This window comes from Pseudopipra pipra, chromosome 18 (genome assembly GCF_036250125.1).
Source record: "Pseudopipra pipra isolate bDixPip1 chromosome 18, bDixPip1.hap1, whole genome shotgun sequence".
Lineage (NCBI taxonomy): Eukaryota > Metazoa > Chordata > Aves > Passeriformes > Pipridae > Pseudopipra > Pseudopipra pipra.
Window position 1 is genome coordinate 2,914,286 of NC_087566.1, and position 12,106 is coordinate 2,926,391.

The 12,106-nt window shown below is 49.6% G+C and overlaps 1 protein-coding gene across 5 annotated transcripts in view; it reads left to right on the forward strand.

Annotated features, from left to right (window-relative positions):
• TBX3 (T-box transcription factor 3) overlaps nucleotides 1–12,106 on the forward strand; it is a 433,177-nt gene that overhangs the window by 344,340 nt on the left and 76,731 nt on the right. The window lies entirely within an intron of this gene.

Genomic DNA, 12,106 nt, shown 5'->3' on the forward strand with positions numbered 1-12,106 from the left:
TTATTTTCTTGTCCTCTGCTTTTCAGTTTTATTGGCGACCCATTTCAAAAACAACTGTTGGAGGCCAATACCTTGATGCAACATTAATAAGAATAAAGAGGCTTAAATTATGGAAATAGCTGCATATGTGACACATTAGTAGTTTTACTCTCCATTTGGCAGATCTATGGTGGATAAAATTGTGTGTGAAGGGATGAAGGGGAAGAAACTTGGATAAGAATGGTAGTATCTGCTCCAGGATAATGAAGAAGACAGATCCATGCAGAGATTTATTTTATTTGCTCTTGGCAATTAGCATTAACAATACTGTATCTGGGAAGCTGGAGCTGCCACAGATAATAATGTTATTGCTTTTGAGAGGGTTTATCCAGCTCTAACAACAAGGGCTTGAATTAGTGGGGGCCCAACACTTCTGGAGGTGTTCTCATAGTGCTTCTAATCACATAAAATTTTAGGCATCCAGCACAAGGAGCCCAGGGCAAGAAAAGTTTGCCTTGATGCTGTATAAGGATTCCAGGGCAAGAAAAGTTTGCTTTAACACTGTAAGGTGAAAGCAGAGCTGCTCTGAGTTGAATAAGCTGCACTGCTCAATATGTGTGATAGCCAGTCATTCCCCAGCCCACGCTTGCCCTCCTGCTTTGCATGTGGGGTTGGTGGCAGTGACCCCACTGCCCTCTGTTGCTTCAATTCCCAGCTCAGGTTCAACATCCAAGCTCCATCTGCCTGCTGGAAGGGCTGAGAGGTGACTTCATGGTCTGTTCTGCCAGCCCATCATGAGAGGGAAGAGGATTGCTGAGGGCTGCGGGGTCTTAAATCACTTAAAACATCATCTTGCAACAGCTCGAATAGAAACCAAGACCACAAAATCAGAGAATGGTTTGGTTTGAAAGGGAACTTAAAGACTATCCAGTTCCACTCCCCTGCCATGGGCAGGGACACCTTCCACTAGCCCAGGTGGCTCCAAGCCCCGTCCAACCTGACCTTCAACACTTCCACGGATGGGGCAGCCACAGCTTCTCTGGGCAACCTGTGCCAGGGTCTCCCCACCCTCACAGCCAACAATTCCTTCCCAATATCCCATCTAACCCTTCCATCTTTCTCTGTAAAGCCATTCTCTCTTGTCCTGTCCTTCCATCCCTTGTCCCCAGTCCCTCTCCAGCTCTCCTGGAGTCCCTTCAGGCCCTGCAAGGGGCTCTCAGCTCTCCCTGGAGCCTTCTCTTCTCCAGGTGAACCCCCCCAGCTCTCCCAGCCTGGCTCCAGAGCAGAGGGGCTTCAACCTTCAGAGCATCTCAGTGGCCTCTTCTGGACTCACTCCAACAGGTCCAGATAGTTTGTTTTGCATTTGTCCTAAGTACCCATGGCTGTACAATAGACTGTATATTTACACCATTTACACCAGAGTTCCATGCAAACAGCGTTTGGTATATTTGTTACCACAGATCAGCTGAGACATGGCAGCTCAAACACTTGGGGCTGTGCTGGTCCATCTTCTTTACCCACCTACATGACTTCAACTAGTTCTTGCTTTGATCTGAGATGGAGAACTGCTTCTGGTCTTCCTGAATTTCAAACAGTTCTGCTCTGCTGTAAATCCCCTGGCTGTCAGCGAGCTGCCCTGATTTGACATAATGCAAATGACACAAGAGACAGCTCTGAGAGGTAGAAGTAGCCCAGTGGCTGGTGTTTGGCCGGTGTGGCTGCTGTGAGCTGGCCTTGGCTCAGCCTGTGGCAGCCGTGGTAAAAACCCCCCAACGCCGGTGTGCTCACGTGGCATTTCATGCATTTCACGATGCTTTGCAGCTGTAATATAGTCCTGGTGACAACTTCACAAGGACAACAAAGCAGGTATTTCTCAAAGCAAGTAAGGGGCAGGAGGTCAGCAGTGCCCTGAGCCACAGGACAGGTTAGAGGAGGGACCGGAACCGTGGGTTTCCCATCTACGTGGCAGCCCCGAAACGCGCCGTCCTGAAACCCTGCCAGGGCAGCAGAGCCCGGAGGTGTCTGGGTGCCCTGAGCCAAAACACGAGCCGTTGGCTGACTTCAGAGCAGGAAACTTGGGGTGCAGGTCTGAGCTCGCACAGCAGCGGGCTGTGCAGTGCCTGCAGCCAGCTCCTCGTGGCACTGGTGACGCAGACGCCCCGGGCGCCTGCCCCGGCACCGAGAGCTCGCGGCGGGAGCTGTGTCACCCATGCCTGGGAAGGTGGCTGTGTGGGAGTGTTGAGCAAGATCCCGAAGCTCAAGGGAATGTAAAATCCTTTCCCTTCCTGTCTGTGCTCTTTTCGGTGCGTCTGGGAAGGAGAGGCGAGCCCGTGCTGTCTCCGCTCGCTCGCTCCTCAGGAAGGGTCGGGGAGTTGGGAGCCAGGGACTCGCGCGCCCCGTTCTGTCGCAACGTCCCAACATCAACACCCTCTGATCTATGGTATCTTGAGAGTTTGCAGCTCTTGTGTGGAGATGGAGTATGAATAAGGGCCCCCCAGTGTATTGGGAATCAGGCCTGTGGGTCTCCCGTGTCAAGTGAGTCATAATGTATTAGATCCGAGGACTTCCCCCACGGGTGTTTAGTCTCAACAAACCCAGCTAATTCAGATTTAACTTAGCTCTTAATATGCTACATTGCTGAGTCTTCTAATTAATGCCACATGTTGCAGTCAGCTGTCATACTGAATAAATGTTTACAAAGCTATTAATGTACTGTATTTGTAAACCAGACCGGCTCCTTTTTGGAAATCATGTGGTATGTGTTTTTCCCTCAAAGACGAAAAAAGTTTTTTAGCAATAACGGATACTTTATTTTTGCAGCAACAGCCACTTCCCAGGAATTCATTGCTAACTTTCTTGGGCCACAGCCATTATCCCGGGGAAGGACATGGGGGAATGATGCTGAGCCGAGGTGGGATGAGGGGCTGGGAAGGAGGTCTGTGCCTGGGGAGTTGCTGGCGAGGAGGCTCAGTCCCTGTGTGTGTGTGTTGGTGGCTCTCCTGTCCCCAGCTGCTGCGATCCCAAAGCGTGAGCACGCAAGGACCGGGCGCTCTCCCTCCCCTCCTGCCACGTGAGCGGGGACAGGGAGGGAACAGGGAAGGAGCCGTGTCGTCAAGCAGTCTGCAGGCCATCTGCCTCCTGCTCAGGGGCCCTCACAGGGCTGGGGACACAGGCTGGCCACCACCATCCCCACATGGCCAGCACTTGCCTGGCATGGGGACTGGGTGACTGGAGCAGCGGGATCATGGGGATGGGAGATCAGTCTTCTCCCCAGAGCCACTCCCGAGCAGCCTGCTCTGCCCAGCTCGTGTCTGCTGTTTTCTTAGTTTGTTTGGTTGTGTCTTTAATTCCACCCTGGGTCTCCAAGGAAACAGCCTTCTTCTGCTGGGATTCCTGCACTTCTGTTTCATCTCTAATCTGCTGCAGAAGCCATAGGAGATGCCAAAGGACTCGCAAGCTTAGGGAGAGTGAGGGTGGGATCTGTGCACTGCTCCTGGGTGCCACTAGGCAAGGCTTCTGGCTCAGAGAGTCAGGGGCATTGTCCTGGTTGAAGCCCATGGGAAGTGAATATCTAACACTGAGCTCAGCCTCCATTAAAAAGAAGTACTTAGAGGTGCTGTTTACATGTCCAGTCTCTGAACAGGGCTGATGGCAGAGCCCCCGTGACAGGGGTTGTGGGCTCGTGGATCAGGATGGCAAAGGGAAACAGGACAGCTACAATCCACATGAGTGGTGGGATCATCCTGCCCTTCAGTGTGTGGCTAAAGATGCCAAGCCCATGCAGGGAGGTGGCCAGGATAACTCCCAGGCTTGTCTTGATGTACAGGAGGTTTGGGGATGAAGGCTTTCCATCAGCTCAGGAGGAGAGTACGAAATAGAACCTCAAGGTTGCTGTCTCAAAAAAGCTGAAATGCCACTAAGAAACAGGGAGGGGAGACAGCTTTTTTAATAGTTTTTCTTACATTAATGATGTACAACTGAAAAAAAGCTGAATAAAACCCAACCAGCTCTCTGCTCTCCTTCCTGACCCTTCACAAATAAAACACTTTAGTTGAAAATCAGCAAACAGGCAAAGGGCTGATGCTCCCAATGCCTTGAAAAGAAACTGGATGGCCTTCAAAGAGCTTACTGAGAAAGTTTTCACTCCAGCAACAACTAAGTAAATTAAAATGGTGTTTTCTCTGCTTTTAACTGGGTGAAATTTAGGCTAACACTATTTTGGAAGAATTAATAGTGAAGCCCATCCAAGTAAAACAAAGCAAAGCAGTTAAAGCATTTCTATAGTGGGGCTCAACCTTTTGCCCTCTTCCTGCGCCAGCTTTGACTGACTTTCCACACACAGGGATTAGCTGCAAACTTGGACATCCAAACAGGGCAAATCCAACCTTCTCCTGGTCACTGTGCCTGGGTGAGAAGCTCATTGCAGTCACAGTAGAAGGATGAGTCAAAAAGGAAAAGCTGTTCTTACTTAGGTACTTCATTCACCCTTCTCTCTCTGTGCGTGTCCTGCAGCCAGCTAACAGGACTGAGCCTGAGTGTGGGTTGTGTTCTCCCCCCAAAAGGGGAGAGATGATCCCTTCAGCTGGAAAATGTTTTGAGTGCTTTGTCAGGGAATGGTGCTGCTTAAGTTAAAGACTGCACCTTGCAACCTTCCTGTCTTGTTTGGTGCCTGTTTATGGCTAAAGTGTGACCAAGGGAGTGGGAGGCCTTTGCTTCCCTGGTGCCAGTGGCTGGTGGAAGGTCCTGCTGTCACACACAGCCACGTGCTCCACGCAGGTGTGGGCTCACTCTGTGCCCCACCAGGCACCCAACGTGCCATCAGAAACCACCCAATAGCAGGACTAGATACACATCACCCTGAGAACTGTTTCAGGAGATGGCTTACACACTTTGCATGAGAGACAGCAAGGCTGTTGTGCCAGTTAGTCCAGGCTCAGCTCTGGTGTGCTCCAGTCTGTGTGCAGTGAACAGGAGCTGAAATATTTTTCAGTATTGCCCCTCCTTAGGAGCAATCTCCCTGCTGGCAGAGTTACCAGTGTGTTACTTGTTAATTCCCAGCTTGGTGAGCCCCAAGAGAGGCAGCGAGGGGTCGATGGTGGCTGGTGGGGCACAGCCACGTGGCTCTCAGAGCCTCACACTTGCAGGGAAAAGGGGAGGAAGTTAAGCTAAGCTGGCTTTTAAATTACGATAATGGTTTCAATGCTGGACCCCTTCAGGACTGGGTTTTGAGGGGCTACCCCGAGCTGCAAACCTTAAAACATCTTGCCCTCACTTCAGTCAGCGCTGCAGCCAAGCACACACCTGCTCTTGCTGTGGAGGCACCTCTTCCTTTATCTCTGTCTTTAATCCCCTCCTTCCCAGCCCGCCTCACCAGTGGAAAGTGTGCTCACAACGTTAAACTTCCCTCATTAGGCTGAACATTCCTCTTTTTAACCTCTTTAACCCGCAGCATTCCCGTTGGGAGGACCCTGTCTCCATACTTCTCAACTGCTCTTAATTAGATTGGGCATTTCTTGCCTCCACTGTATATTTACAATTTAGGAACAGGAAAAAATACAGCCTGCACTTAAGGGCTTTCTTCCCTTCGGTCGCTTCCCGTGCTTGATGTGTTGGACAGCAGGAGGTGGAAATTTTAAAGCCCAGAGGAGCAGAACTTGTCTGGGAGGACAATCCGAGGCGGTTTAGGTCATTCTTTAGGCAGGACTAATTTCATATCTTGATGGATTTTTACATCAGCTCCCACTTTTTTCATTTCCATCCCCCCATGTGCATTTGCACACACACACACACAACCCTATTGTCTGTCTTTTGCTCTTCTCCTGCCATCAGCCTTTTATTATTGTTGATGTCTTTTCATTCCTGATGCCAAACTTGATTTGGAGATCGCAGCACTGAGGGTTTCATTTGGAGCACTGTAGATGGAAAACTGAAGTCCTAAGTGACTGGAGCCCTTGGCCAATCTAATTGTTATTGACATTTGTGTCTGATTGTTCATCAAGGGGGATTTGACTTGCAGGCCAAATCATTCTATTACCAGGGTTCCTTTCAGCCTTTTCTCTAACTAAAAAAAAAAACAACAAAAAAAAACAAACCCACCCCAGTCAGCAGCAGCAGAATCAATGGCAATATCTTGAGATGTGAGAGGGGGGAGTGAAGATGGAGGAGATCACGTCCGTCCCGTTTGAAACTCGCGAGCAAAAGATCGGAGAGCCAGCGGTGTTGCGTTACAGGGGGAAAAAGGATCTCATTAACAGGCTACCGTTTTCATGGCAAGGTGAAGGAGGCAGAGGAAGGAGGGGCTGGCAGGGCTAATTATATTAAGGTCATTTCACCTGTCAAAACTTTCCCTTTAGTGGTGTCCCCGGTGCCCTGGGATAACATCCAGATTTGTCCTGAATGGTGTCTCTGTTCCTGCTTAGGAGCCTTGACTGGTGGATGGTGAAGCGAAGCTGCATGAAAGGAGCCCTGAAGGCACCCTTTTGCCTTCTTTTCACCCCCTGCTCTCCTTTGATTTTGCTTTTTCCCCCCTCTTGAGTTTCACGGCGGGTAATGATGAAGCCCTGCTGTGCTGCTCTCCCCGGGAAGCACTGAGGCAGCTGGCACACCAAACACCCCGTGTTCAGCCAGGTTCTCTTCTCTGTGCCTTTCAAACCCATCTGCACCCTGCTGCAGTGCTGATTTATCCCCCTTGAAAGCTCTCCTCGGGAGCAGAGAGGGATGGAGCGAGGCTGATTTTGCTCATTTAGACTAATGGTGGAAAGCGGAACGATGCAGATGCAGGGATTAGAACAGAAACAGGGGAAATATTTTGTTTATTCATTTGAAAGAGGCAGGGGTGAGGGGGTGGCTGGTAAACTAGAGCATCCTCATCCTGGTGATGAACCCTAGAATTACCTGCCCTCCTTCAGGGGATGGTTCCGAGCCATTAAGTTATTTCATTTTCCAGGAGTTTGGGGGGGTTGGAAGGCAAATTTCTTCAGTTAATCTTTCTCTCAAAGTAGGTGGAAGCCGTGCAGATGGCCTCACTTCACTGGCATTAGCAGGCACAAGTAATTTAGAGGAGAAGGTGATGGGAGGAGCACAATGGGGTTCATTCATGATCACGTAGGTTATACAGGTCGCCACAGAAACAGAGCAGAAATTTCAGAGATCAAAGGCTCCTCCACCAAAAGTTGCTGCCTAAATGTGTTGGGTAGAATGAGAGAGAACTGCAGATGAGGAGGAAGTGCACCAAATTCCCCTGGCCTTCAGCAAACAGCTCAGTGAGTCAGATTTATCCTGCTGAAGTGGCATTCTTGGGGTTGAGAGATGGATTTGGCTTAACATGCCCTGCCTTTGAGAGATGCTCGGGAGCAGCAGTGAGTCATGGACAGTTGTGACGAGTTTCCCTAAATTGGGGCATAATTGGATCCTGGGATTGGCTTTTGAGTAGGAAAATAGGCAGAAGCACGTAGTTACTAATACTACATAGTTACTATTGCTTGTTTTTAATTAATTATTTCATTGGAGAGACAAGTAAGAGGCATTAAGCTGTGGATGCAGAGAGGAACTGCCTGATGGACATCACCATTAAGGTTGAACTGTTGGACACCTGTATTTGATCCCATCAAATGTTTTTATGGCCCTTAGTGTGTAAAAGGATTCTTGGGAGGCAAAAACCTGCAGTTTGGGTTTCTGAGAGTGCCAGAGGGTGTTGTTCAAACTGAGATGTGTGTAACTCTCTGTCACACCAACCTCTGTCACCCCCAGAGTTTCCAGCAGATGAACAACAACCACGTTGGCAGCCTGTCCCCTGTTTCTGTCTGTTTGGTGAGTGCTCTTCTACCCTCCTGGCTACTGACCCAGCTTAATTCAGCAGCAACATAACTGGCCAGACTTGTCTCTGACTCTCTAATTGCTTTATTTGGTTTTGGTGAAGTCTTTTGGGAGGTAGTTCTCAATAAATACCACTTTCTCCTTCGGGGAGGCACACGGGTGCAGAGGTTCCAGATGATGCTTTGGCACTAAAGAAGGAGAGAAAATACCCAAATGAGGAGAGTGCTGTGCATCCCCACTCCAGCTAAAATACACCCTTGGGCCCTGCCCAAGTTGCTATTCAAAAGTCTTCCAGATTTATAAGGAACGTTGGCAAAATCTTCCTTCTTCGTAGCACAGCTTGTAACTTGGGCCTTGAGGAGGATGAATGAGTGATTTTAAATGCTTTTAGGAAAAAGCATTTACATGCCAGAGTTTTGATCATATCAAGGGCAGCGGGAAGCGAAAATATGTGCTAGGGCTGGCACTTGAGTATCCACCCTCAGCCTCACTTCTGCCAGGTGTTCCTGCCCTCGCTCCCAAGGCAGTGATGCTTCCAGTGCAGTAACCTGAATCATTTTAAATAGCAGAGTCAGAGACAAAGCACAGTATTGTAGGCAGCAAAGGCTGAATAAGAAGACCCTTGGGAGCTCCGCCACTTCTCCCTTTAATCTGATCAGCAAGCAGCATTCTTGCAATTCCCTCCAGGTCACTCTGAATTCCTGCAGTTTCTCAGCCAGGTTGAAGCCTTCCCCTTGGATATTAAATAATCTGTAGGCTCAGAGAAAACAACAGAGCAGGAGCAAGACAAGGCTTAGTTTATATCAGAAACCAACAGGAAACTCTGCGTCCTTCTCCCAACACCCCTGAGACTCAGTAATTTCAGAGTTACCTTGTGTTGTGCACTCTGCTTTTAAAACACTGCACTCTGCTTTTAAAACACTATGCAAGGGCATTCTGAGGGGATGTGTTGTGTTTTTATCACAGAAGACACAGTGCCCTTATATCTGTTAACTTCAGTTGTTCCTGGCTTAATTCAGGTGAAGCAGCAGCCTCAGTGGTAACTCAGAGATGTGGGACTGCTCTGTTTTCCAAAGGGATGAGAGTTACACAGCCTGAGGCAGCTCAGAGAGAAGAAAATCTTCTCATCCCTGGTCAAGGAAACAAATCTGACATAGTGACTGCTAATGGCTGGTCACAGCCTCCTCCCTGACCAGCTGCTGCAGTGGCCTCTTAGAACTGGGTGATTTGTGAAAAGACTCATAAAGAGGAAAAAGATACCTTATTTCTGTGTGAATCCAAGGTGTCTGTACCTTTAGAGTCATGAAACCTTCTGTGTGGGAGAGCTGGCAGCAGAGTCTAGGGATGCATTTGCTCCAAGAGCTGAAGGCAGGTTAGCAGGAGCTGTGAATAAGCTTTCTGTAGGTCCTACCTGCAGTAAACCCCCGGGGTGCAGTGGTACAGAGCAACCTGGGGGCTTGTAGTGCCCTGTCCCAGTCACATCCTGCACTGCCAGGTCTTTGCTGCCCTCTTTACTCACAGAAGCCAGAGCAGAGCTCAGGGGGGTCAGTGAGCACAGCCACAGCTCCAGCTTTACCCAAAGCTCTGGTGCAGGTTTGGTGTTGGGGGGATTGAGTGACTTCTTTCATGGAGCACAGGGATTGCTGCCTGCTCCCAGGGCCATTCCATGAGGAAAGGCTGTGCAGTTTGCTCTGCCCGTGCCCTCACAGGTCTGCCAGAACCTGTGTTTGAAGAGTGAAGGTCAAGCTACAAAACATATTTATTCTCTCAGGAAGCAGACAAAGCTTTTAATGGCCGGGAAGGTGGATGACAGTGAGGGGAAGGGACAGGAGACTCCTAAAGCTAATGAAAGCAAGGTTGGCTTGGTTCAAATTTCACCTCTGTGATACAGCAGAGCCCACACTCACGGAATAAGGCAGGAAGATGAAAAAAAAATGATTAAAACTACTTTTGTCCCTTGCTGGGAAGTAATGGTCTTTCCAGAATTCCTTGTTTCAGCTGCCCTGGGAAGACACTTTGATTCACTTCAGCAGATGGTAACTCCAGCCCGATGTGAAACTCTGAAGGTTTTAAATGATGCTGAAGAGATGAGGCTGTTTTGAGAAGTGAAGTGTTACTGGTTTTTGGGGGGAACTTTATTTAGAAAAAGAACAAATTTTCTTCCAAAATATACAAAAGAAGTATTCCTACCGTGGAAATGCACAGCCTGAAGACTCAAATGACCTTAGGTCACTGCTTTCTTTTATCAGTAACTTTGAAGTCTTGTCCTAGTTTTCTAATTTAGATTCTTATGATAAGGAGTTCTCAGCGAGCCTGGGCAAAAGCCAAGACCCTCTCCTGCTAATAATGTGTTGGGAATACAACCACCAGTAGCAGTTCCAGTTTTGAGGATGGGCCAGGTCTTAAAAATGGCTGTGGGGACTCTGCAGGGACAAAAGCCAAGACTTTGGACTGCTTTAGGTTTCAGCCAGCTCTTGGACTCAAGGGTATGAGCCATATTGCTGGGTTTGATCTTTAAAAGTTGTTGCTCCATTCCTGGGTTCTGCTGTGCCAGCCTGGACTGCATGCACAGGGTGGATTTCACTGTGGCTTGCAGAGCTCTCTGTACACTTGTTCTTTAAATTCTCTCCTGCTGTGTCATGGTCTCACCTCAGCTGCTCACAAAAGGCTGTAAAAGTTTCAGATAATAATAAGATGGGGAATTAAATGAGCAGCTTACAGTTCCACTTATTTTTGAGCAGGTGCTCTTGGGGATGAGCCAGCCCTGGGCAGACCCCATCTGAGCCTGAATGACATGGAGATCTGAGGAGGGAATGGGAAATGACACATTTCTAAAGCAAACAGTGGCTGATTTCTACCAGTGCCAGAGTCCAGCTCTTCCTATCACATCGGACTAGGCAGTCCTGGGGGCATATTTGGATCCTGGGATTGGCTTTTGAGTAGGAAAATAAGCAGAAGGTGGGTAGGTCCAAAGGCTGCCACTTCCCAGGAGTTACCTTCTCCCCTGTAGTCTTGGGGGCTGCTCAGGGACAGTAGACAAAAGCTGGAAAAAGTGCTTTCCCTGCTCCAAAACCCAAGACAGGCTGCCAGCTGAGCACAGCATATCCACAGTCTCCCAGGTGTTTCAGCAATAAGACAAAAATGGAATTTTTGTGTTCAGGGGAGCTCTCTGGAAGTCCCACCTTGCAGGACAGGTCACTACAGGGGATTGAGCACTGGGGAATGAAGGAGTTGGGTCATTTGTGCTGGTGCCAGCCCAGCACTGCCCTGTGCCTTCGTGAGCCATCTCCACCTCGTGTGCTCTGTGTGCAGAGCAGGACCTGAGCCCCAAAAGCTACATTTCATTTAGTAATTAATTAGTGATTCCTGACCCCGGGCGGCTTCAGCCCGCTGACAATAACGAGATTGCAGCTGTGTGTGAGCCCTCACCGCTCTCCTTACAGTGACTGAGATCCCTCACAACAGACAGGGGCTGCCTGGCAGGGCAGGGATCAACCTCTTGCTCTTCATGCTTTGGGTCTGTTTCCCTGTGGAATTAGTGCTTGGCTGTTCCCCCCACCCTCAGTGGCTCCTTGCCCGGGGGCGTTGCCCCCAAAGGCCTTGGCAGTGCCAACAGCACAAATCACCCAAACTGCCCATCCAACCCACCCGCCAGCTGGGACGGGAATTATTTGGGAATTCTCCACAATGCCCTCTGTAGGCTCTGGAGGAACAGAGCACGAGCTTTCCAGTGCCAGGGGAAGCGGGAATGGGCTGGGGCTGCAGCGGGATACGGCTGCCTGGGAGCTGGAGCAGCACCGGGAGGACCTGGCTGTGGTTCCTCGGCCAGGCTGGGTCAATCCCAGCTTTTCCAGCTGCCTGGGGAAGCTCGGCAGCGAGGAGGTAAGCTGGGAGCCGGGTTAGCGTGTTTTCCATCTCGCACGGGGGGGGCTTTCGCGCTCAGAATGTTTCTAATTATTTGTTGGAAGATTTTGAGAGCTCCCAGGGAAATGGAGAGGCCTCAGTCAGTGTTTCCTAGCTGAAGGCATCCATGGATGTGCGTTCCTCGCCTCACTCACAGCTGAACCTTGCAGCAAGAGAGTGGGGCTCGTGCCAAGTGCCTGGGTGGTTCCTTGGTGACTCTGGTCGTGGGTCTCAATGGTTGGCAGCTCCGGGCATGTTGGAGTTTGCACCAAGCTCTGTGGAATTTGCAGTGAAGTGGCTGTTTGTCCTGAATTATCGCTCATAATTTTGTCTCACAGCAGCACGGTGCACATGTAACCTTGCAGGGGTAAGGCATCATTTGTGGGAATGGCAAAGTAGCTCTAAAAAG